The sequence below is a fragment of the Melanerpes formicivorus genome, unplaced genomic scaffold, assembly GCF_026170545.1.
Source record: "Melanerpes formicivorus ecotype bairdi unplaced genomic scaffold, bMelFor1.0.p_v2 SCAF_292, whole genome shotgun sequence".
NCBI lineage: Eukaryota > Metazoa > Chordata > Aves > Piciformes > Picidae > Melanerpes > Melanerpes formicivorus.
Genome location: NW_027142644.1, coordinates 150193 through 171477, shown reverse-complemented (window position 1 = coordinate 171477; position 21285 = coordinate 150193). Strand labels below are relative to the sequence as shown.

The following is a 21285-nucleotide window of genomic DNA, read 5'->3' as shown; positions in this document are numbered from 1 at the left end:
TTACTGCCTTTTTTTTTGTTGTTGTTGTTGTTGCTCTACCCAATTCCTTTTGGCTTGGCGATGCTTTATTCTAAGCTGCAATCCAGCAGCAGATCAAGGAGGCTTAGGAACAAACATCAGATGGTTTCGGTTAGCATCCCCACCACTTGGAAAATAAACATGTTAGTACCATATGCTGCCCTGACTTTATTAAAACAAATTTCCTCAAAATGGAAACAAGGTATATCAGCATGCTTACTAGGACCCATAAGACTTAATAGGGTCCTTTATAATTTCCCTTTTTTTTCCCTCTTTCCTGTAAGCAATCTGCTCACTGAGGGAGGAGTCCCCTTTCCTGAACTCAATTCAATATAAAATGATTGATTCCAAATTCAGCAGGATGTAAAGCACACTGTTATGCCAAATAGATTTAGTTAAAACAAACAAACAAACCCAAGGACAACAACAAGAAGTATGTAATGTTATTTTTAAAGTGCTTGTATTATTATGATTCTGGAATCTCTGGATATTGAGAGGGGGAAATCATCCACCATCATTTTAAAACAAGAGGTTTTGGTACTGAATTTATAGCTGTACTGACCCTTGACTCTGCTTAGTAACTTTAGCAGGAAAGAAGAACCCAGGGCCTTGGACTCCCGTCTGAGATTTGAAAACACAGTGTGATTTCCTAACACAGCACTTGAATATTGTGTTAAAAACTAAATCTCAGCTACAGCTCAGGGATGAAACTTTTCAAGAGGAAAGTAAGCTGGTGATTAGGTGGAAGAGTATTATTCTCTTGAGACAGGTTAAGCTAAAAAAATAAGCTTGCTAAAACCTGTCAGGCGTAATTACAAAAGTGTTGGCTTTGACATTGCAAGCTTTGGCGTTTGTTTGGAGTCTGCTCTTGTGGAAGCACTGATGACTTTGGTGAAACTTCGGGTTTTTTATGAGGCTTGACTGGCACTGAACAGCCTGGCAGTCTTTGTCTTACAATACACTTATCGGCCTGTATCACTAAAATACAGCAGAAGTTTGTTAGCTACTAGCTAAAGCTGTCTATTTGAAATTACTTGGGGATACCCCTCTCTGTTTTTATCCTGGTTTTGTGTACTCTTAAATGATGTCTAAGAGTAGTTGAAAGCAACCACGCAGAAGTGATACCGAAAATACCAAAGCGAATAGTGTAAAAATACATACTCTAAACATCGATTAATAGAAATTATCGTCTCAGATCAGCAAGATGCTGTTGGTTTAAAGAGCTATTAGACACGAAGAGCTGTAACTAAGAAGGAAACAGCATTCATTCAGTGCTAGAGTGCGCCCTAGTGTAAAAGGCACTAAAGGAACCTGGATGCCAGTTTGATTCCGATACTTGAACATTCTCTGTTGATTTGGCTTGAAGAAGCGATTTCGAGGTGACCCCATTGAATTACATGCTGCTTAGTTGCTTTACTAGGTGAGTGGAGTCTGTTATTTAGAAATTGCAGTGCCTTTTCAAGATGAAATTTGTTTTTAATATCAGTATTAAGTTATGCAATTGCTAGGTCGTGATATCTATGGAGCAATAAAGAATAACAACATTGTGGAGTGTGCTCTTTGTTGTTGTTTTTGTTTCTTTGTTTGTTTTCCTTCCCAATTCTGTAGATGTTTGCACTTACATATGTTTATTTTTAAACACTCAAGTATTTATTTTGGAATTAGTGGGTCTGTTCTTAGGCTTAATGTTAAGCCTGCATGTAAATGTTTTCCGGGTCAGGATTTATGTTTGCAAAATTCATGGGATAAACCTGTCATGTGTTTTCATACTGACTGTTCTGCATTCTGCATGAGATAAAGTAGGTAGCTGACTTCTGATTTCCAGCTGGGGACTAGTTTGTCTACTGACACGTAAAGAGATGTGCCCAGCCCTGCTGCTGAATTGAAAGTGCTATACCTGAGCAGACCACCCCTGCAATGTGCTTTGCAATACTGTAGGCGTCTCTTTTATCTGAAAGTATTTTTACTGATACAGATATGCATAGATGTTAATGCTTTTACCTTCTTGTAGATGCATTTTCCAAATCAATAGTTAGTTTTACAAGTAATGAGTGGGTTGGAAGAAGAGGGGAATCTCTTACTGAGTCTCTTGCACTGAACTGTGCACTAGATGGTGAAAAGAAAAGTATGCAGTTGTTTGATGTAAAACCAGGTAACCTGAACATGCAAAAGTATAAATAGTTTTGCATTTCTGTGGTGGGGTGTTTTTTTTTCCCCCCCTCAAAATTAGTGGGAGCTATCTTTACTTTAAAAATGGAACCTTGGGGTAGCGTAGCTCAGTATTTCCAGCCACGCCGTTTCAAGTAAGCAAGTTGTGATGCTGCTCTGGGGTTGTGGTATTTTGTTAAGAATGTCTAGAATTTTCTTGCTGTCATCACAGCAAAACAGACCAAATTAGGTAAGGAAGTAATTGTGAGGTTATAAATGTGTCAGCTCAGTATTATAGAGAAGTTATTTTTGCTCTAGGCAGGGTTGGTGTGCTTTGGGTGGAGTGATGGATGTTGCATTTTCTGTATTTTTACATTCATTCCACAGATAATGTTGGGGGTTTTTTATATTTCACTGTAGAGATTTGTCACACTTAACCACTCTTTGGTGGGGTGCACAGAATTTTTATGAAGAGCCCTTGTTTGTAGAGCAAAATGCAATTCAGTCAAGGAATGTATCCAATATATGAACTGCTTTGTCTTCAAAATGTTGTAAATGATAGCAATAAGGAATTCTAGACCATGAAGAGGAAGGAACAACAGCTTATTTGTTTTGTTCCTACCAAAATGTTTCTGGCAGTAAAGATAACTGACAGTGGGTTTTGCTAAAGGAGAACCTGTGTGTGTCTGAGCACAGGGAGGAACTCAATTATTGCAGAAAGGCAAAGCAGGGCTTTTGGAGCAGGTTGCCTGGAGTGGTGTAGTGCTGTCAAATATCATTCAGCACAGTGGGTAGAAACTAATGGCAAGCTGCCTACTTCTGGATTGGCATGTTCTTTGCGATGGGAGTGATTTTGAGCTGTGCTATAGACTGTTCTCCCCATGTTAGCCCTAAGTTAGCACTGCCACTGTGAGTTCCCATGACCACCTCTGAAGAGGTTGCACAAGCCCCATAGGTGTCAGGATGTGGCATCATGCATTCCTGGGGGTTAACTGGTTACAAAATTATTGGGAATAAGCAGTTTATTGTTGAGGTCAAGTCAGTTGTCCTGTATGTTGACGCTTATATTGACTCTTGCAGTTGTACTCATCATATAGATTTTTTGTTATTTTGTGTGGAAATTTTGCTGGAGCCTGAGCTCTCCTCCACAGACAAACCTCTCTTAATGCAGTGTACTTTTGAAAGTTTGTCCTTGAAAGGCCAAAGAATTACAGTGAAGGAGGATTTTTAAGCTCTTGCCTTCTCGTACCTTTCTTTGTTCTTCAGACTGATGCTAATCCTCATTTCTGAGTTCCTACATAGGAAAAGGAAAGCTGGTGGGTTTTGGCACAACAGAAACGAATGAAAATTCAAGCAGAACTAACAAAGGTAAAATGTTGCTGACTTCTGTACGGAAACCAGTTTGTGGAAAGCAGTTTTCAGTCGTTGCTATATTGTACTCAGATAAGCTGTCATATTCTGTCATGGGAATTTTGTGTTTGCTTTGAAAGGACCAACCCATGGGGTTTTTTTTCTGACACAAAATCAACATTTCAGAATTTAGGTGTGTCACAATTTTTCTGACTATCAAGTTTTGGTTGACACTCCTGAACAAAGTCTTCATTAAAAAAAAAAAAGCTTGGCTAGTACCAGCAAGCCTTCCTTGTTGATGCATTTTACTTTCTCATAACCTGAATGTGCTTTTTGTCTGTGTACCTTGTATTAGAAATGGGCTGTATCAGCAGCATACTTGTAGGCAGTGGAATGGAGCCTGTGCTGGGTTTTTCTGTGGGTATAGCGATGTCATCCAAATCATCCTCCTAATTAACATCACTACCTGCCACAGCAGCAAAAGCAAAATGACAGCAACAGGAAAACCCACAATGCCCACAAGGCTCTTGAGCTAACCACATTTTGACTCCAACATAGTTAATTCTTCCACTGCCTTGGGTAATGGTCTGTGCAGAACAGTACGTTCAAAGTCCATCTTTTGACTGCATAGCCTACATCTATAGCAAGTCACATCTCAAGGAGGACACTAGAGATGTTTATATTGTTAGGTGCCTCATGAATAGTGCACTGAATATTTGCAATAGGTTAAATACAAGCCATGTTAAGTTGCTTCTACCTATCTGGAGATTAGAAATTAGAGGGGAAAAAGTCAGTAATGGCTATTGTCACTTTGTGCAGGGGAGGATGCCCTATTGTTGCTTCAGGAGGAGACTTGATAGGGTGCTTGGTTGCATGGTTTAGTTGATTAGGTGGTGTTGGATGATAGGTTGGACACAATGATCTTGAAGGTCTCTTCCAACCTGGTCTGGTCTATTATTCTATTCTATTCTATTCTATTCTATTCTATTCTATTCTATTCTATTCTATTCTATTCTATTCTATTCTATTCTATTCTATTCTATTCTATCTTCCAAGTTTATGCATTTTTTTACCAATAGTCCAGTCTTCCCTGTGTTTTTTTATTAGACCTCCTCCCCTACCCTTATTGTCCTTTTCTCCTAAATTATAAAACAATCAAGTTATTTAATGCTTGTTTGTAACCAGATCAATGTGTCACAAGACCTAACACATAGATCCTATTGTATTGTATAAGCTTGCTGATCGCGTTCAGAGTTTGTTATTCTGATCATACAGATGTTGATAGCTGTGCACCATAGCTATCATCCAAACACCCAGTGTTCCCTGGGGCTGCTCTGACTTTTTGATGTTTTATAGTTTTTAAACTTTAAACCAAAATTGTTTGTTTTGTTTTTCAGCCCAGCTTTGTCCAGAGCAGCTTGATGAGGATTTCTTTCTATCCAGTCCCTTTTTTCCTGTCTTTATATCATGCTTGCTCTAGAGAGGTTTTCTCAGCTGCTTATTGTCACTGACAGAAGCTAATGAAAGCTCATCCAGTGAATTAGCAAAATAGGTCCATGCCTGTGCAAGATCTTGTATTTGTGTTAATTAAAAGTTTGTACAAGTCAATTCCTGGACTGTTTTTACAAGTGGTCTATTACTAAGCTGTCATTGCTGCTGATAATGAAGATAGAAACTTTAAACATCACAGGGTTTCCTGCCTTAGACTGAGCCAGTCTAAAATGCTATTTGCTCTGTATTGATTGTCTTGGGAATTTAGGGTCACTTCTTAACTATTTTTATTCATTTTATTTTCTTTATGCTAAAGATAATCTCATCCAAGTTATATTAGGCTAAAAGTACAGATATATTTGTGTACTTGTGGCTCTGTCATGCACGTCATCCAGATGTCTTAAAAAGATGTGTAAGCTAGGTTTTAACATGCACATCACAAAGCTTCAGAAGACTTCAGTGACAACCACCAAATGCTGCTGGTTTTGAAACACCAATTAAAAAAAACTAATCCAGGTGTCTTTCTGTTTTGTCTGGCAGAATAACCATCCTTCATTCCTATTATCTGGGGGATGGCTCAGCATGCCTGTTCAGCTCTGATACTTTTATATCCTGTAGCTTCTGATGTGTGTCTGTCTGTAGCTGGAAGTGGCGCGAGCTGAATTAGGCTTCACTTCATGCATAGCAGCAAGAATTCCTGTCGTGGTGTGGGCATGATTCTGCATAAGTAATACTTATGGGTTTAGTTGTGGGGAGGGCTTTTTTCCCCCACTTTGAGATCCACTCTGACTGATAGCTGCTGACTTCATCTGTTGACTGTTGCTCTCCTGCTTTCTTCAGGGAAAATAACTTTCCTGTGAAGCAAAAGTGAAGGTGATTCAGTGGCGGTAAAAAGGCTAATCAGCAGCACAGCTTGTCTGTGCACTTGACCTGAGCTGTTGTGCCATGTAAGCAGAAAAAAAAGAGAATCTATGAGAAAATTAGCACTAAAGTAAGCAGTAATGCAGAATTTTGAGTTACTGGAGTGTGAAATGGAACTGTGTTACAGTTCTTTCTTCTGCAGTAAGGGACATGTCCCACTGACTAGAGAAATGCTGTAGCAGTGTAATGCTTTCCCAAATCCTGTTTTTAAAAGTTCAGAAAGCTGTGAAGCCAGGAAACGTTCATAACTAAGTGCCAGGCTGTTATGAAGCAGAAGGTATTTGATGAAGAACTTCTGGGTGTGACTTGACATGTTACCTTCTACGAATGATGAGCACCACATGGATTTCCCAGCAAAGTACTGTTTGTCTTTAAGGAAGTCTCAAGTTTAGTGAAGGCAATGTATTTCATAAAGTAATCATAGAATGTTAGGGGTTGGAAGGGACCTCTAGAGATCTTTAGATATAGATATCTGGTCCAACAACCCTGCCAAATCAGGATCACTGTGCTGTGATTTTTATTGTTTCTATCTGGTTTAATTGATCAGATGGTGTTGGGTGATAGTTTGGACACAGGACTCAAGGTGTTGCCTAACCAGAGCACAGGGCAGAATGATTTCTCTGCTCCTGCTAGCCACGCTGTTCCTGATCCAGGCCAGGATGCCACTGGCCTTCTTGGCCACCTGGGCACACTGTTGGCTCATGTTCACCCTACTATTAACCAGTACCCCCAGCTCCCTTTCTCTAACCACTGTAACACTGCATGGGGTTGTTGTGGCCAATGTGTAGAACTTGGCACTTGGATGTGTTCAATCTCATGCCCTTGGACTCTGCCCATCTGTCCAGCCTGGCAAGGTCCCTCTGCAGAGCTCTCCTACCCTCTAACAAATCAACTCCTGCCCCCAACTTGGTGTCATCTGCAAACTCACTGCTGATGGACTCAATCCTCTCATCCAGATCATCAGTAAAGATATTGAACAGGCTGGGGCCCAGCACTGATCCCTGGGGAGAATGCATATGAGTCTTGACCCTGTCACTGAGAGAGTCATTTGCCATTGGGATGTGCTGTTCAGGGAGGTGGTGGAGTCGCTGTCCCCGGAGGTGTTTGGGAGGGGATTGGACGTGGCACTTGGTGCCATGGTTTAGTCATGAGGTCTGTGGTGCCAGGTTGGACTTGATGATCTTTGAGGTCTCTTCCAACCTTGGTGATTCTGTGATTCTGTGATTCTATCTCAAAGGATCAGGGAGGAAAGATTGCTGGTTTAGCTATGTATCATGGCTTTGAGAAGATGACTTGTTCTAAAGCACTGATACAGGTGAGGCTGTTACCGGTACCTGAAAACTTGCTAACCAGATTACGTTGAAAAGCAGGAGAGAAGGGAATTTGCTACAACACATCCACATGTTAGGAACAGTTGCTATCCTGTATATATTATTTTTCATGTGATACATCACATGCTGAGTCCTAATTGGCCATCCTTACAGCTTGACTGTGCAATTGAATCTGCAGTGGTGACTCCATGGGGTCCTTTGTGCAGGTGAGGGTCCTTCTGTCTGCTTCTGTTCCCAATGAAGGGACTGAAGTCACTGTAGCTACAACGATGTGGTTATAGCAAAGCATCCCTTATGGGATTTCATTGCTAAGACTCCATTGCTGCTGGTACAAATCTGTTTACTTGTCATTAAACTTACTTTACTCATAAGTATACATATAAAAAAGAAATGTACATATATAAATAAAAAGCAGTATGAAAAAAGGAAAACCAGACCCTTGTACTTATTCTTCCAACATTTCTTTTCATTCTCTCCATTCTTTCTTTTCATCTTAGAAACCTTTCCAAATCTAGCTGTAACATTAAGCATTCTTTACGGGAGAATGAAGCTGAAATACAGTAGGTAGAGACACACAAATCAGATCCAAGATGTTTTTGCCAACCTAATTATTGTTCAGTTCTGCTTTTTTTTTTTTTGTTTGTTTTGCTTTTACTTCTCAGTCATGAGTGACTTTATTCTTCCAGTGCTGTCAGCAATTACAGCAGTGAACTTTCAAAGGTGTTGAAATAGAAGAGCTATACTGATTATCAGCACTGATTATAGAAAATGTCATGAATAGTTTATGGGTTTTATAGGAGGGATTCTCACAAAAATCGCCCAACAGAAGTTTGGAAAATAATAAATGAGTGATAGAAAAATAGTGACACAGGAGGAGTCAGTTATTCAATACTCCATGTGATCTGTAGATGCGTATAAAAAGGCAGACATTAAATAGCGTTTTCTGTCATGATCTATTTTTCTGTAGTGCAAAGGTTAAATTCTGTCCATAGAATAGAATAGACCAGGTTGGAAGAGACTTTCAAGATCATTGCGTCCATCCTATCATCCAACACCACCTAATCAACTAAACCATGGCACCAAGCACCCTGTCAAGTCTCCTCCTGAACACCTCCAGTGATGGTGACTCCACCACCTCCCCAGGCAGCCCATTCCAATGGGCAATCACTCTCTCTGTGTAGAACTTCTTCCTGACCTCCAGCCTAAACTTCCCCTGGCGCAGCCTGAGACTGTGTCCTCTTGTTCTGGTACTGGCTGCCTGGGAGAAGAGACCAACCTCTGCCTGTTTACAACCCCCTTTCAGGTAGTTGTAGAGAGCAATAAGGTCATCCCTGAGTCTCCTCTTCTCCAGGCTAAGCAACCTCAGCTCCCTCAACCTCTCCTCATAGGGCTTGTGTTCCAAACCCCTCACCAACTTCGTTGCCCTTCTCTGGACACGCTCCAGCAAGTCAACATCCTTCCTAAACTGAGGGGCCCAGAACTGGACACAGTACTTAAGGTGTGGCCTAACCAGTGCAGTGTACAGGGGCAGAATGACCTCCTTGCTCTTGCTGGCCACAGTGTTCCTGATTCAGGCCAGGATGCCATTGGCCCTCTTGGCTACCGGGGCACACTGCAGGCTCATGTTCAGCCTATCATTGACCAGCACCCCCAGGTCCCTCTCTACCTGGCTGCTCTCCAGCCACTCTGACCCCAGCCCGTAGCACTGCATGGGGTTGTTGTGGCCAATGTGCAGAACCCGGCACTTGGATGTGTTCAATCTCATGCCGTTGGACTCTGCCCATCTGTCCAGCCTGTCGAGGTCCCTCTGCAAAGCCTCTCTACCCTCCAGCAGATCAACTCCTGCCCCCAGCTTGGTGTTGTCCGCAAATTTACTGATGATGGACTCAATGCCCTCATCCAGATCATCAATAAAGATGTTAAAGAGCACAGGGCCCAGCACTGATCCTTGGGGGACTCCACTACTGACTGGCCGCCAGCTGGATGTGGCACCATTCACCACCACTCTCTGGGCTTGGCCCTCCAGCCAGTTCCTAACCCAGCTCAGAGTGCTGCTGTCCAAGCCATGGGCTGATAGCTTGGCCAGGAGTTTGCTGTGGGGGATGGTGTCAAAGGCCTTGCTGAAGTCCAGGTAGACTACACCCACAGGCCTCCCCACATCCACCAGGCGAGTCACCTGCTCGTAGAAGGAGATCAGGTTGGTCAGGCAGAACCTGCCCTTCCTAAATCCATGCTGACTGGGCCTGATCCCTTGGCCATCCTCTAAGTGCTGTGTGATTGCACTCAAGATAACCTGTTAAATTATTTAACAACAAACTCACTCAGTTTTCTGCCTTAAAATTAGCCTGCTTCTCAAATTTGAAATCAAGTGTAAGCAATCAAAAAATGTCGGATAACCAATCATCGAATCAGATATGAAGATAGTATTTAAATATTTATGAAATTGCATTTAAAGAGATTGATAAAAACCTTTATTTGATGAAATGCCCTGACTTAAAGTGAATTGAAGAGGATTAGTATTTTTAAAATGAATTACTGTTTTCTCTTTGAGAGGGGAAAAATATTTTCCCCCAAGGTTTTGCTTTTGAAGCTACCGTCTTTCTTCCCAGATGTTCTCGAATGCGTTCTGCATTGTTTTGAAACAACTCTAATCTGTAATACGATTATCTGTAAACTTCTTTGTTTACCGAGGGATTTTTTCAGATTACCAAATCATTTTATATACAAATCCTCCTTTTCTTGGTGACTACTGTAAGTCTCCACTGCATGCCTGAGGCAGTGCCCCAGATGAAGCTGACCGACAAAGAATTGTAGAATGGTTTGGGTTGGAAGGGACTTTAAAGATCGCAGAATCACAGAATGTTAGGGACTGGAAGGAACCTCAAAAGATCATCTAATCCACCCCCCCTGCCAGAGCAGGATCACCTATACCATATCACACAGGAACACATCCAGGTGGGTCTTGAATATCTCCAGAGGGGAAGACTCCACAACCACCCTGGGCAGCCTGTTCCAGTGTTCTGTCACACTCAGAGTGAAAATTTTTTTGCTCATGTTTGCATCTGCTTCCAATCCCTCTTGCCATAAGCAGGAACGTCTTCACCTAGATCAGGTCTCTCAAGGCTCTGTCCAGCCTGGCCTTAAATGCTTCCAGTGATAGGATGTCCACAGCCTCTCTGGGCAACCTATTCCAGTGTCTACCCTCCTAATCTTATGCCAATTATTGATGATTATTTTCTGCATCTTGGGGAAGTGAAATCGAGTCTCTGATCTCGGTTCATGGTTTGTTTCAAACATAGGGTACTGAGAGCTGGTGCAAGGAGATGCCAGAGCATGGGCATTGATTTACAGAAAGCATAGACAAGTTACTTAAGAGTATATGGGATTGAGAAGAGAAAATGATTGGAGCTGAAGGTGTCATGGGCTTTCCAAGAACTTTTCCTGGTACCCATTGTAATAAAAATGTGTATTTTACTATATTTTATAGTGAATATTTCCTGGCAGTGGTAGCTTCAAACACCACCATAACTCATTTACAAAATGTATTCACAGGGTCAATTATTCGGTTGTGGGTTTTAACACTGCACAAAGACAGTTGAATGATTTAAGCACAGATCTAACCTTTCCAATACATCAATTCAAATTGGAAATACAGGTGCTGTGATCTGTGGTTTCCCACAAATGGGATTCTGTGGCAGATGAGCTGGGTACTCACAACTTGCTCTTCTGTCTGTTATCTTCCCAGATGCTGTGTCTATAATTCAAACAGTCCTTGGTTCGGAGAGGCCTGGGGGGCCTCTCTCTCTTGTGTGCTCCATTGCTGAGCTGCAACCTTTTCTGGGGTTCAGTTCCCTTGGAAATTTTCCCCTTTCTGCCTCGGTCCAGGTGCAAGGCCTGGGTGAAGTTGTCGGTTTGCTAGAGCAGGTTCTTTGGCTGCTATTCAGGCAGCATTTGGTTCTTGTCTCTTTGTGGTAAGCAGGCCCTCAGCTGCTACTCCAGCAACATTTGGCTCTAGTTGCTGTCTGGGTGAGAACAAGGCAAGTAGCCTGACTTCTTGACTGTTTTAAATACTGTCCCAAGCCAATTAATACCCTTTGGTAACACAGAACCTTGGTAACTGGACTTAGGAGATGGGGCATATCCAAACGTGGCCAGGGGCACACACAGTTCACAGCTGTGTTACAAAGTTAATTACACATAGTACATGTTTATCTGGACCCCAAGAAGTGTCCGGGTTTGCACATTCACAGGTGCTTACAAGGTTAATCACATGTGCTATACATTTGCCTTGTCTATCTGGACCCCAGGAATTGCCCAGGTAAGCACATTTGCAGGTGCTTAGCACATTGTCTGGGCTAGGGCATGTTTGGGGGTTTGACCCTTCACAACAACCATATGCCAAAATGAGAGGACCTATTTTCTTTCATCACAATGATGATATTTCATTATGCTGAGGCATAGGATAGCATTTAGCAGGAGGGGAGAGCCCCTTCATCCCAGTTCTTCCTCCCACCTAGGCGTGGCCTGATCTGATTTACTCTATCAGACCTCACAAACTATAGTTGTACTCTGTATTTTTCATGCAGTAATAATTTTCTTTCTGTGAGATTTTTTAAGTGTGAAATTAAGCAACCTAATATTGGAAATTCTCTTGTGCATCCCTCATGCAGCACCCTTTTGTCCCTTGCACAAGACTGGGCTGCTGGGGAAGAAAAAGCTTCTGAACAGAAAACAGCAACTGGGTTACAATACAGGTTACAGAAGGGGTGGGGGGAAAGTGAAAGGCGATGGGTAAGCTAAAAAGTGGCATTTCTTGATTTTGTAAATAAGCTTGCAACCTGAATCATCATATTTGAACATTGACATATGTGGCTTTTTACACTGTCTTTTTAAATTAGCTGTAACAGTTGTAGCAACTACATCATTAGTGAAGTCCTTGCTGCTTATGAGGTTTCTAAGGAGCTGACAATATTGCCTGAGCTACAGCTTAGACACAAGAGAAACCTTTATTATTCTATATAGGAAAAGTAGTCTGCTTGTGGCTTTTTTTTTTTTTTCTTCTTCTTTTTCCTTTTTCTGGAGGGCAAAATGATCAGTGAGGATTTGGGTCCAGCAAGGTTTCCCTCACTATCATTTATTTCTGGTGCTGGCAGTCTATCGCTAGTCCAGCTGCGCTGAAAGCATTCACTCTTGGGTATTGTTCTGGTAAGCTGTCTTTAGGCTTTCTGAAGAACAGACAAAAGAAGGGAAATAGAAATGTTTTCAAAACCTAATGTTGAATTTCTTGGGACAGAGCAGGCTGCCCAGGCACATGAAAACTTTCCATGTTTGAAGTTGTCAGAATCTGTTGTAGGGGAAAAGGTCAGATGTGAGTACAGCAGACTGATGTTTCCTCATCAGGACTGCTTCTCCATCCTCTGGATGCAGGAATCCAAGCACCAAATGTGGTAGTGGGAAGTAAGAAGCAAAAGAGGATGAATCTTCAAAGGACAAATGAGTGTGCTGAGAGCTTCCCTTGCTGGCAAAAGCCTGAGTAAGCATGTGGGGCTGGCTGTGTGCCTTGAAGGTTAATGTAGTCGGTTGCCAAACTGGAGGGGGAGGCAAAGCCCTCCCTTCTGCCAAGGTTCTCTAGAAAGATGCTCTGAGAAGGCTTCTGGCTTCTGCCTCTTATTTCACCATGGGTGCTGGGAGAAAGAAATGGTAGCTGGGACTGAGACAATGCAATACTGAAAACATTAATCAATGTATATAGCATCTCTGGAAGCTAGAACCACATCAGGGGTCTTGGTGGGCTCCATGGGCTGTGAGCAGCAGCAGGGCTGGTGTTTCTTCCGCAGCTCAGTTGCCTGGGTGGGCTCAGAGGCTGCGGTCTGCCCTCCCAATCACCCGAGCTGCTCGCTGCACTAGCTGAGGTTTTATGGTGCCTCTGAGGCTATTCCTGGATGTCAAGTCTATATTGGAGAAATACTGCCAACATTTATTTTTTTTTTTTTAGTGCTAATGCAGGAGAGGTCTAACTGAGCACACAGACAGTGATATTGTTAATTTTCCAGGCTGTTGCTATCTAACTCTCAGCTGTCCCTAGACATGCTCACCATTTTATGTTTCCTCTCTAATGGCATGAGCCAGGATGTCATAATATCCAAAATCAAATGTACCAGAAAATATAATAAATTAGAGTCGGGCTAGCAGAGTAATTGTAGAATAAACTGAATTTTAAACAACATAAGATTGCATTATGAACTGATTGCTATGCACAAAATGTACCAGAGGAGTGCGACTTCATGTAGATTTACTACTGATGGCAGCATTTCCTAGATTGCTACTGGTAATAAAGAAATGAAAATGGTTTGAACTTTTGAGTTAGTATCACGACATAATAGTGCAGCAAAGGAGAAGTGCCATTTTAGTTACGGTGCAAAGTAATTCTGGCAGGAAAAAAAATCCTCAGTGCTTTATTTATATATTTATGTGAAAGGTTTACATGTATTAAGCAGGTCTGGAGTTTATAAAGCCACAAAGCAAATGCAGGCTTTGGCAGGAGAAGAACTGAATTTGTCTTCGATGCCTGGTGTAATTCCATAAGAAATGACTTAGGAAATGTAGCAGAAGATAGAATTCCTCTCAGTTCAGAAAATTGAGTTTAAGAACATTTGGTGTCCCTAAGGATTTCTAAAGTTGTTTGCCAGGTCGATTTTACAGCAGGTAGCCTGCATGTTTTGTTTGCATAATTTTCTTGTATTTTGTGTTTCATTACAATAATGCACGTACAAGACACTGAGAATAACCTTCTAGCCATGATGCTAGTAGAGATGTAGGGAGATGGCGTAAGAACTTCTGGTTTTGTGAGCTGGAAGCTGCCTCAGCTGAGCCCTGGAAGCTGAGCATCCATGTTCTCCTGGTCTTCTGAAATTGTGAAATGAGATAGTGCTAGTTAAAACCACCCTGAAGGTTTCTCTTACAACCAGCAGCTGTGGGAAAGCCTGTGAAATGCAAATATTCAGTAGCAGATATTTACTAAAAGATAACAAATGTTGTTTGAGCTCCTGGGTTGAAGAATCTGAATCGGCTAAATGAAAGTGGGTCCCCTGTGGAGGTGTTGGTGTTGAGGTAGTCAAGCAGCTAATGTGCAGAGAAACCTGAAAAACACTTCTGACTGTAGTTTATTTTGTATTCATCCTACTTTGGGGGATGCAAAGGAAATTTTTTTTAAGGACGAGATTTTTTTGGCAGCAGTAATTCTGGCTCGAGGCAAGACTCCACCACTTCCAAAATTACATTCTGTGGTGAAATACCAAGGAATGGAAAGGGTGTTCAGTGGTAGGCATCACACATAAGCCTTCCTTGGTGGCAGAGAGAGCAGGAAGGCAAAAAAGAACTGCTGCACGGAAAGAATCTAATTATGTAGTGATAAGTGGTGCGATTTTAAAGTCAATACTTTAAAGGTTATAGCTGCATTTAAGCACGAAATGGTATTGTTTTCATTATTCTTGCACAATTTAAATAAAGTTCTCTACCACAAATGGAAATGAAAGGCATTTTGTTTTTAAGCTAATTTTATAAAACAGTGAAAAAACATAGCCCTTCTGAGTGAGGTACTTGAATACATACAGCAAGCTTTGGCTTTATTAAACTAATTCCAAGTGCTGTAAATCCCTTGATTTAAATTACTTCATTGTGCCACGACCTAATGGAATCAGAAATTAGTCTAGAAGATGCAATTAATAAACGACTTACATCCCCTGTGTAATATTTAAAATGGCTTGGGTTTCTATATGTATGTTGATCACTTAATAATTTATCTCCTTGTCTCCAAAGAAATGGGCTCAGGAATCACAAGGAAGGAGACAGGAGTATGTCCAGCTCCTGCCTGCCCCTCCAGCTTGCCTGGGGAGATGGAAAGGGGCCAGTGTCATAAACAAGCTCCAGACTACCACAGCTCTGACTTTTCAAACTTGTAAAGCAGAAAACTTGGGAGAATAGTGTTACAGAGGATAAAAAAATAAGTCTGCCTATCAATAAAAGAAAAATAAATCTGCCTATCAATAGGAGAAAATAGGCAGCATTTTAGCCATTTTAAAAAGAAGCAAAGGAGCAGTACAGAATTCCTGCAGGTGGGTTTTAAGGAGAATTATCTTCAAGGGCTTATGTCTTTGCTCTCTTCAATGGGAATTCCTGATACTAGGTGAAAAAGTCAAAGCTGAATTTTCATTGCATTGAAAAATTCAAAGTTGTCCTGTACAGGTGAGGACTCCCTGTTGCTCTTCCCCTCTCCCACATCCCAGGTGACTTTTGGTGAATTACACAAATACCATTTATGTTTGAGAGCTTTGGCCAGCAGGACTTAACACTTGTAATGAATATTTTTATGCCTTTCTTTAGCTGTGGTCAGTTTCTTTTCTAATGCATGTCACCTAGTTAACCTGGTGCACAAAATCTGTGTACTATGGATGTTTGCTTACTGTAGGTAGGACCACTTGAGAGACCTTAAGTGCAGTTGTTAGGGAGGAATATGATGGGTAAATGGAGTTCATAAGAGCATTGTTTTCTTTCAGAATGTTTTAGTGGCATGGAAGAAGGCAAGTGCTTCTGATAAAGTTTATTGCAATAGTAAATGTTAGGTCAGCAAGTATTGAACAATCAAGATGGTTTTGGGAGCTTCAGGCAATTACATTTACAAACACATTACAATCGAAGCAGTATCATGATTTAACCACTGGAAAGCAGCTCTGCGTTCAGGGCCAGGGTAAGATGCCCAAGAGTCCTTTGAGGAAGGATACATAAGGGAATATCAACGAGGAACCCAAAGGTGCTGTTGCTAGAGTATGGGGCACAGGTGGTACCTGAGACCTACCAGTTTCTGATGTGAGTGCTCTTAAAGAGTTAACAGATGAAACTGGAAATACTTTATAAAAAAGGTTACAAAAGTTTTTAGAGGCTGCTTTATGTTATTTATTCAAGAACCCTTCTTTCCTCATCTGATTGTTAAATCAAGCATAGTGCAGAAAAGTAGTGGGAGGTTTTTTAAAGAGGTGTTTCTGTATATGATGGTGTTGCTGATGGGCAGCTAATACAGCCAGAGGGGCCTGGTAATGGCTTGCTGTAGACTGAGTAAATATCATAAACTTAAGGATGGAAACAGTAAACATGACTAGTTAATACCAATAAGTAAAGATTTCACTGTTGGATGCAGACTTGGAGAAATGTGCTGTTAATGGATAGATGCAAACTAATCACTTCAGCTTGATACATCATACAGAGATGCTGTTAGGAACAGCACTTAATGAACAGCACTTAATGGTACAATTTCTATTAAAAAGTTCTTTTCCTGTAGTGGGTGGGCAGTGAGCCAGCACCCTGTGAAATCATTGATGTCATCCCAGGACTACTGATAGGGAAGACAAGTGGGACCAGAGATCCTAAGACTGGTGTACAAGGCAGCTACATCCATCCTTGCATGGCACTGCTGCTGCAGTGTCAGACCACTGAGGTTCATCTTATGGTATGTTATTGAGTCCTGTAAGGAAAGGCTTTTAGTCTGACAATCAGCTTTCCAGTGGGGACTGCTATGCTTGAAGAATCTCTTCAGTCTATGATTTTAAACTATGTATGGCCTAAAGCAGGTATAAATGAATGCTCCTACCGTGTCCATTATATAGCGAGATGGACAGCTCATAAATTCAGATGTTGCTCTGTTTCATGTTCAGTCAAATAGAGTTTGATGTTTCTAGTGTAGCAGCACAAAGGCATTTTGAGTTTTGTGAATGCAAGAAGGAATATTAACTCAGTTCAGCTTTATACCTGAAAAGTCCCATGGAAAAAAAGTGACAAAGAGCCTTTCACATATTTTGTTACATTGTTTTCCTACCTTGGTGAAAGCTGCTTCTCTTCAGCTTTAATAAAGGATGTAGTAGCTGCAAGGAAGCTTTTCCCACACAAAGGAAAAGGGTGAGAAATTGCAAATTTCATGGGGCTTACAGAGGATCCCTTTGTTTGAAGGTGAGAGATCTATAGATATAAACTAAGTCCTTACATGAGGTGGTAGCTTGTTGGAAGTGACATACTAATAAAATTGGTTTTTTTTTCCTCCCAGTTCTTCTGTGTTTTTGAAGAAAGCATGAGAAAAGTCCATCAAAAGAGTACATAAAGGTTAAGACCTTTGGAAGTTCTCTGCTAACAGTATTAAATAGTGGAGTACAAAGTGACTATATCCTGAGCAGTACGCTGTTCTGTCACACCTTAGAAAGTTGAAAATGCCATGAGTTCAAAATGTGTCTCCTCATATTTATGCACAACATGGAACAGCACAATTGCTTACCTAAATAAACAGGACATTTTCAATTATAAGGTGCCACTACCTTTGTGTGTTCTTGTCATTTATGAAATCAGCAGGTGGTTAATTAAATTGGTCCTTTGGACTCTTCTGAAGCCTGTACATTAATTATATTTTAGTGGTGATGTGCGCATTTCTCAACTTTCTAATGAGGATAAAAGTTGTTTACCTCTTCCTTCCAAAATACTTTCTTTTTAATTATTTTTATTTTTATTTTGTTCTAAAGGTTAGTATAACAGGAGGCTTTGTGGCAACTTTTTCTTTTGCAATAAAATCTCACTGTTCGGCTGCTCACTACAGTAATATGGCACGCCTAGTTGAAACCAAATCTTAATTCTTAGGTTTACTGCCACAAAGCGTTTCTAAAAGTGTGGAGTCTGTGTGTTAAACCCCTTGTTGGTGCAGGGAATAGGTTCATCACTTAGGGGGAGAGTACTCTTCCTTCAGCCATTTAGATCTTTTGAAGACGTGAAAGCAATTTTGGGGCTCAAACCCAGAATTTTGGTTCAGCAGGCCGATCCTGGTTATCCTCTTCCAGTTTTCTTGGTAGTGTGGGCAGTGCTGACATTTGGGGGTTCAGAGGGAGCCTTGTGACAGCAGGATTCTGCTAGGGAGCAACTTTCATGTGGGAGGAAAAGGGCTCTACTTTCACCCCCCTTCCTCTGTGGCATGGCATTTCACCACACCATCCCACAGTACAGCTACATCCACATATTTAAATATCTTGGTACCTTATAGTATCATAGTATCATAGTATCATCATTCAGGGTTGGAAGGGACCACAAGGATCATCTAGTTCCAACCCCCCTGCCATGGGCAGGGACACCCCACACTAGATCAGGTTGGACAGAGCCTCATCCAGCCTGGGCTTAAACACCTCCAGGGACCTCCTCGACCACCTCCCTGGACAACCCATTCCAGGGTTTCACCACTCTCATGGTGAAGAACCTCCTCCTCACATCTAGCCTGAATCTCCCCACCTCCAGCTTCATTCCATTCCCCCTAGTCCTATCACTACCTGAGATCCTGAGAAGTCCTTCTCCAGCCTTCCTGTAGGCCCCCTTCAGATACTGGAAGGCCACAATTAGGTCACCTCGGAGCCTTCTCTTCTGCAGACTGAACAGCCCCAACTCCTTCAGTCTGTCCTCATAGGAGAGGTGCTCCAGCCCTCTGATCATCCTTGTGGCCCTTCTCTGGTCACGTTCCAGCCATGAATGACACATGCATGTTAAAGGAAGCCCATGCAGGTATAGTATTGGTGTATTGACACAGGAACGCTGTAGCCAGGATTGGTTTATACTGATTCTCCAGATGAAATAGTTTATTACAGGCAAATGCTAAACTGCAGAGAAAATGCCCCTGGCCTAGCAGAAACATTATTGACGTCACTTTAGCGCTGTTGGAAATGTCTCTAGGGGAGGTCAAAAGTTTCCATAGCACTCTAGATCTTTGAAATGCCATCGGTGACTTAATCTCACAGGGAGGAGCAGAATGGGCCTTGTGTCTGATCAGGCAATTTATTTAGGTGGTCTGGCGGCCTCACCAGGGGTGATTCCTTGTTTAGGCCATGCAGCTCTCCCGTGGACCGGAAGAACATCAGTCCAAGCCTGTTTGTTTAAGACAAAGCCAAGCCAAGAAGTTAAGAAAAACAGTTCTGGTACTTTTTCAGACGGGTAATTTACTTTGCAATCGTCTTTGCTCAGAGGAGTGGGATATAAAAACCAACCTGAAGTCTTCTGAACAACCCACTGAGACCTCAGGCTGAGCCCTTGGAGCATATTTGTCTATTGCTGATTTATGATGGCGTTGTAATGTTTACAGATTTAGGGTTCTTTTCATCCACTTCACTAAACAGGGGAGGGAGAGGCTGGTGTCTTGAGGGGCATGGTGGATATTGCATGTAGCTGGCTGTGGATTCTCTTGCATGTCATTTGTATTCTGTCCAGTATAATGGAAAAATAACACTGAAGTAATCAGTTTGAAAGTAGAATTATTGAAGCCCGGTATACTAGATTTTAGAGAAGGTGGCTTTACAGCTTGTGAGTCTGCAAACACACAGTATATCTGATATTCAAAAAGCCAAAAAGTTGTTTCATTTGAAAGAAAAGCACAGTGCTCTTTTTCTTCTTCTTCTTCTTCTTCTTTCATTAGTTGACAAAAGCAGAATAATTTCAGAATGCAAAGCTGACTTTCTGCACGGAATACCCCTCAAGACACTGAATTATGAAGCTATCTCAAAATGTAGGCTTTCAGAAAGTACGTGCAGCTTTGAGAACAGTTTCAGCATTCACTTCAATTTTTTTTTAATTATTTTATTATTATTTTTTTTTCCAAAGCAGAATTTTCTTAAATAGAGGAGGGGAGGGGAACAAAAATGCTGTTATATAATCAAACTTGTTTTTCTTGCAAATGTTGTCTTGCTTTATGTAACGTTTGTAGCCCATGGGGAGCACGACAGAGAGAGACTTGAAATGTCCTGTACGGGTTGTAAAGCCACTCTATCCGTGGAGTTACTGCAGGTATTCCAGCCTGTGTGATGCCTGCACACACTTGCTGAGTGTGCTTACAGAGCTGCGATGTGCTAGGTGTAGCAGCTCCGTTTCATTATGCATTCACGAGAAATTGCTGGCGACGTTTTAGCCTGCGGTTAATTTTAATGTTAGGTTTAGGATTTGTAAAGGACACAGGCTCTAAGAGATCGCCTGCAGATCTTTTACACTGGCTCCTGCTCTGGTTAGTATTTACTGAGCCACAGCTATTAGGGCTTCACGCATATTCGTGCGAGGTTAGGTGATTAGATGAACTTACTGCTTTAACTAAATCAAAACCTGAGAGCTGCTTAGTGATTATAGGAGGGGCTAGTCCTGTTTTAATTACCCACTGGTGAATTAATTTGTGTATACCAGCATGTCGGCAACCTTTTTCCTTGAAGTTCCCTGTTGTCATGTGATACGCCCTCCTCCAGGAGCACAACAGTATATTCTTCTTTTCCTTTATGTTGGGCAGGTATGCCGTGCTCCCTCCTCGCCTCTGCTGAGATGGAAGGGTAAGAAATGTAGGCTAAACAGGTGATGAAGGGACGAGGCTGTCGTGCTCTGTGTCGCAGGTTTTGTAACAGATCCTTGGTGCCAGCTGCCGAGGAATCGTACCTGGGTGTTTCCAGGGCTCCGCTCGGCATTTGAAGGATGCTCGTCTTCAGAGGCAGAGTGCCGAGTGCTTAATTGCGGGCTAGACCCTGTGATGAGAATTACAAACAAGAACTGAAGGGGATGCTTTCGATTCAGCTTGTTTTAAATGCGTGGCTATTCTAACCCAAAGTGTAAAGTGAGTCTCTCTTGATTTATCTGGGGTTTTGCATTTTGTTTAATTGGGGTTTTTTGCATTTCACTTTCTGAGGGTTTATCCTAAACAATTTTTTTCAGCGTTTTCTGATAATGCTGTATTGAACAGGTTGGTGCTTTGCAAAGTCTTGTGGTCAGGAATCTAAAATTCACTTGCATGAATACAAAGGCTCCTTCTGGTGATTTGCATGTGTGCATGTGAATTTTTCAAGAGTAAAAGATTTTAGATTTGCTCAGTTGTGCAATTCAAGTTTGAAAACACATCTACTGAATTACATGAGATTCCTGACAGCCGTGCTAGTTAGAAGGTGAGAAAGAAGTAGTGAAGTAAAACAAAGCATTTATGCTGATA

General features: G+C 41.7%; 1 protein-coding gene across 2 annotated transcripts in view; it reads left to right on the top strand.

Moving 5' to 3' along the window:
- The window catches only part of LNX2 (ligand of numb-protein X 2), a 69238-nt gene that overhangs the window by 1884 nt on the left and 46069 nt on the right, over positions 1–21285 (top strand). The window contains exon 1 of one of the 2 annotated variants that reach the window (XM_068170199.1): positions 20616–20638. The exons of the other annotated variant lie outside the window; for it this stretch is intronic. The gene's annotated coding sequence lies outside the window, so the exon portion shown is untranslated. Of the gene's footprint in view, positions 1–20615; positions 20639–21285 lie in introns of those variants that run through there. 2 annotated transcript variants of the gene reach the window in all.